This window comes from Oncorhynchus nerka, unplaced genomic scaffold (genome assembly GCF_034236695.1).
Source record: "Oncorhynchus nerka isolate Pitt River unplaced genomic scaffold, Oner_Uvic_2.0 unplaced_scaffold_1277, whole genome shotgun sequence".
In the NCBI taxonomy this organism is placed as follows: domain Eukaryota; kingdom Metazoa; phylum Chordata; class Actinopteri; order Salmoniformes; family Salmonidae; genus Oncorhynchus; species Oncorhynchus nerka.
This window is the reverse complement of record NW_027040066.1, coordinates 83,364-89,512: the sequence shown is the minus strand read 5'-3', so window position 1 is coordinate 89,512 and position 6,149 is coordinate 83,364.

The following is a 6,149-nucleotide window of genomic DNA, read 5'->3' as shown; positions in this document are numbered from 1 at the left end:
GCCATCAGCCTGCCCTGCCCCCGACACACTCACCCCCCCCCCCCGACTGTTCCTTCTATTGACACCACATGTAGTAGGTGATGCTGACAGGAAGCCCCCACCCCCCACATGTGCCTTCAGGAAGTTTTCACACCCCTTGACTTTTGCATCATTTTGTGGTGTTAAAGCCTAGTGCTAGCCATATTAATACCTATGCAAAGTGAGGGTTCATTAGCGTGTGTGCTAACGGCCGGCTCTGCAGTTCGTGGCTGTCCATTCACATGCTATCTGCGCCATTACATGTGAATGAGGATTAGAGAAACCGCAGGACACTAACGGATCTCAGACACAAGATGGCCGACAAGACTTTGAACAAACACCTGGAACCATCAGACCGCTCCACAAAATCAATACACCCTTAACCCTGTACCATCAATACACAGTTAACCCTGTACCATCAATACACCCTTAACCCTGTACCATCAATACACCCTGTACCATCAATACACCCTGTACAATCAATACACCCTGTACCATCAATACACCCTGTACCATCAATACACCCTTAACCCCGTACCATCAATACACCCTGTACCATCAATACACCCTGTACCATCAATACACCATTAACCCTGTACCATCAATACACCCTGTACCATCAATACACCATTAACCCTGTACCATCAATACACCCTGTACCATCAATACACCCTTAACCCCGTACCATCAATACACCCTGTACCATCAATACACCCTGTACCATCAATACACCCTGTACCATCAATACACCATTAACGCTGTACCATCAATACACCCTTAACCATGTACCATCAATACACCCTTAACCCTGTACCATCAATACACCCTGTACCATCAATACACCATTAACCCTGTACCATCAATACACCCTTAACCCTGTAGCATCAATACACCATTAACCCTGTACCATCAATACACCCTTAACCCTGTACCATCAATACACTATTAACCCTGTACCATCAATACACCCTTAACCCTGTACCATCAATACACCCTGTACCATCAATACACCCTTAACCCTGTAGCATCAATACACCCTTAACCCTGTACCATCAATACACCATTAACCCTGTAGCATCAATACACCATTAACCCTGTACCATCAATACACCCTGTACCATCAATACACCCTTAACCCTGTACCATCAATACACCCTGTAGCATCAATACACCCTTAACCCTGTAGCATCAATACACCCTGTACCATCAATACACCCTTAACCCTGTACCATCAATACACCCTGTACCATCAATACACCCTTAACCCTGTACCATCAATACACCCTTAACCCTGTACCATCAATACACCCTCTACCATCAATACACCCTGTACCATCAATACACCCTTAACCCTGTACCATCAATACACCCTTAACCCTGTACCATCAATACACCCTTAACCCTGTACCATCAATACACCCTTAACACTGTACCATCAATACACCCTTAACCCTGTACTATCAATACACCCTGTACCATCAATACACCCTTAACCCTGTACTATCAATACACCCTTAACTCTGTACCATCAATACACCCTTAACCCTGTACTATCAATACACCCTTAACCCTGTACCATCAATACACCCTTAACCCTGTACCATCAATACACCCTTAACCCTGTACCATCAATACACCCTGTACCATCAATACACCCTTAACCATGTACCATCAATACACCCTTAACCCTGTACCATCAATACACCCTTAACCCTGTACCATCAATACACCCTGTACCATCAATACACCCTGTACCATCAATACACCCTTAACCCTGTACCATCAATACACCCTGTACCATCAATACACCCTTAACCCTGTACCATCAATACACCCTGTACCATCAATACACCCTGTACCATCAATACACCATTAACCCTGTAGCATCAATACACCCTGTACCATCAATACACCCTTAAGCCTGTAGTATCAATACACCCTTAACCCTGTAGCATCAATACACCCTGTACCATCAATACACCCTTAACTCTGTACCATCAATACACCCTTAACTCTGTACCATCAATACACCCTTAACCCTGTACCATCAATACACCCTGTACCATCAATACACCCTTAACCCTGTACCATCAATACACCCTTAACCCTGTAGCATCAATACACCCTTAACCCTGTACCATCAATACACCCTGTACCATCAATACACCCTTAACCCTGTACCATCAATACACCCTTAACCCTGTACCATCAATACACCCTTAACCCTGTACCATCAATACACCCTTAACTCTGTACCATCAATACACCCTTAACCCTGTAGCATCAATACACCCTTAACCCTGTACCATCAATACACCCTGTACCATCAATACACCCTCAACCCTGTAGCATCAATACACCATTAACCATGTACCATCAATACACCCTGTACCATCAATACACCCTTAACCCTGTAGCATCAATACACCCTGTACCATCAATACACCCTTAACCCTGTACCATCAATACACCCTTAACTCTGTACCATCAATACACCCTTAACCCTGTACCATCAATACACCCTGTACCATCAATACACCCTTAACCCTGTACTATCAATACACCCTTAACTCTGTACCATCAATACACCCTGTACCATCAATACACCCTTAACCCTGTACCATCAATACACCCTTAATTCTGTACCATCAATACACCCTGTACCATCAATACACCCTTAACCCTGTACCATCAATACACCCTTAACCCTGTACCATCAATACACCCTTAACCCTGTACCATCAATACACCCTTAACCCTGTACCATCAATACACCCTTAACTCTGTACCATCAATACACCCTTAACCCCGTACCATCAATACACCCTGTACCATCAATACACCCTTAACCCTGTACCATCAATACACCCTTAACTCTGTACCATCAATACACCCTGTACCATCAATACACCCTTAACCCTGTACCATCAATACACCCTTAACTCTGTACCATCAATACAACCTTAACCCTGTACCATCAATACACCCTTAACCCCGTACCATCAATACACCCTGTACCATCAATACACCCTTAACCCTGTACCATCAATACACCCTTAACTCTGTACCATCAATACACCCTGTACCATCAATACACCCTTAACCCCGTACCATCAATACACCCTTAACCCTGTACCATCAATACACCCTTAACCCTGTACCATCAATACACCCTGTACCATCAATACACCATTAACCCTGTACCATCAATACACCCTGTACCATCAATACACCCTTAACCCTGTACCATCAATACACCCTTAACCATCAATACACCCTTAACCCTGTACCATCAATACACCCTGTACCATCAATACACCCTGTACCATCAATACACCCTTAACCCTGTACCATCAATACACCCTTAACCCTGTACCATCAATACACCCTGTACCATCAATACACCCTTAACCCTGTACTATCAATACACCCTGTACCATCAATACACCCTTAACCCTGTACCATCAATACACCCTTAACCCTGTACCATCAATACACCCTTAACCCTGTACCATCAATACACCCTGTACCATCAATACACCCTTAACCCTGTACCATCAATACACCCTGTACCATCAATACACCCTTAACTCTGTACCATCAATACACCCTGTACCATCAATACACCCTTAACCCTGTACCATCAATACACCCTTAACCCTGTACCATCAATACACCCTTAACCCTGTACTAGCAATACACCCTTAACCTTGTACCATCAATACACCCTTAACCCTGTACCATCAATACACCCTTAACCCTGTACCATCAATACACCCTTAACTCTGTACCATCAATACACCCTGTACCATCAATACACCCTTAACCCTGTACCATCAATACACCCTTAACCCTGTACCATCAATACACCCTAAACCCTGTAGCATCAATACACCCTGTACCATCAATACACCCTTAACCCTGTACCATCAATACACCCTTAACTCTGTACCATCAATACACCCTGTACCATCAATACACCCTTAACCCTGTACCATCAATACACCCTAAACCCTGTAGCATCAATACACCCTGTACCATCAATACACCCTTAACCCTGTACCATCAATACACCCTTAACCCTGTACCATCAATACACCCTTAACTCTGTACCATCAATACACCCTTAACCCCGTACCATCAATACACCCTGTACCATCAATACACCCTTAACCCTGTACCATCAATACACCCTTAACTCTGTACCATCAATACACCCTGTACCATCAATACACCCTTAACCCTGTACCATCAATACACCCTTAACTCTGTACCATCAATACAACCTTAACCCTGTACCATCAATACACCCTGTACCATCAATACACCCTTAACCCTGTACCATCAATACACCCTTAACTCTGTACCATCAATACACCCTGTACCATCAATACACCCTTAACCCCGTACCATCAATACACCCTTAACCCTGTACCATCAATACACCCTTAACCCTGTACCATCAATACACCCTTAACCCTGTACCATCAATACACCCTGTACCATCAATACACCATTAACCCTGTACCATCAATACACCCTGTACCATCAATACACCCTTAACCCTGTACCATCAATACACCCTTAACCATCAATACACCCTTAACCCTGTACCATCAATACACCCTGTACCATCAATACACCCTGTACCATCAATACACCCTTAACCCTGTACCATCAATACACCCTTAACCCTGTACCATCAATACACCCTGTACCATCAATACACCCTTAACCCTGTACTATCAATACACCCTGTACCATCAATACACCCTTAACCCTGTACCATCAATACACCCTTAACCCTGTACCATCAATACACCCTTAACCCTGTACCATCAATACACCCTGTACCATCAATACACCCTTAACCCTGTACCATCAATACACCCTGTACCATCAATACACCCTTAACTCTGTACCATCAATACACCCTGTACCATCAATACACCCTTAACCCTGTACCATCAATACACCCTTAACCCTGTACCATCAATACACCCTTAACCCTGTACTAGCAATACACCCTTAACCTTGTACCATCAATACACCCTTAACCCTGTACCATCAATACACCCTTAACCCTGTACCATCAATACACCCTGTACCATCAATACACCCTTAACTCTGTACCATCAATACACCCTGTACCATCAATACACCCTTAACCCTGTACCATCAATACACCCTTAACCCTGTACCATCAATACACCCTTAACCCTGTACTAGCAAGGGAGGGAGGGAGTCACCTATGGTAGATCACCTAGAGGGAGGGAGGGAGTCACCTATGGTAGATCACCTAGAGGGAGGGAGTCACCTATGGTAGATCATCTAGAGGGAGGGAGGGAGTCACCTATGGTAGATCACCTAGAGGGAGGGAGGGAGTCACCTATGGTAGATCACCTAGAGGGAGGGAGTCACCTATGGTAGTTCACCTAGAGGGAGGGAGGGAGTCACCTATGGTAGATCACCTAGAGGGAGGGAGGGAGTCACCTATGGTAGATCACCAAGAGGGAGGGAGTCACCTATGGTAGATCACCTAGAGGGAGGGAGGGAGTCACCTATGGTAGATCACCTAGAGGGAGGGAGTCACCTATGGTAGATCACCCAGAGGGAGGGAGTCACCTATGGTAGATCACCTAGAGGGAGGGAGTCACCTATGGTAGATCACCAAGAGGGAGGGAGTCACCTATGGTAGATCACCCAGAGGGAGGGAGGGAGTCACCTATGGTAGATCACCTAGAGGGAGGGAGTCACCTATGGTAGATCACCTAGAGGGAGGGAGGGAGTCACCTATGGTAGATCACCTAGAGGGAGGGAGGGAGTCACCTATGGTAGATCACCAAGAGGGAGGGAGTCACCTATGGTAGATCACCTAGAGGGAGGGAGTCACCTATGGTAGATCACCTAGAGGGAGGGAGGGAGTCACCTATGGTAGATCACCTAGAGGGAGGGAGTCACCTATGGTAGATCACCTAGAGGGAGGGAGTCACCTATGGTAGATCACCTAGAGGGAGGGAGTCACCTATGGTAGATCACCTAGAGGGAGGGAGGGAGTCACCTATGGTAGATCACCTAGAGGGAGGGAGTCACCTATGGTAGATCACCTAGAGGGAGGGAGGGAGTCACCT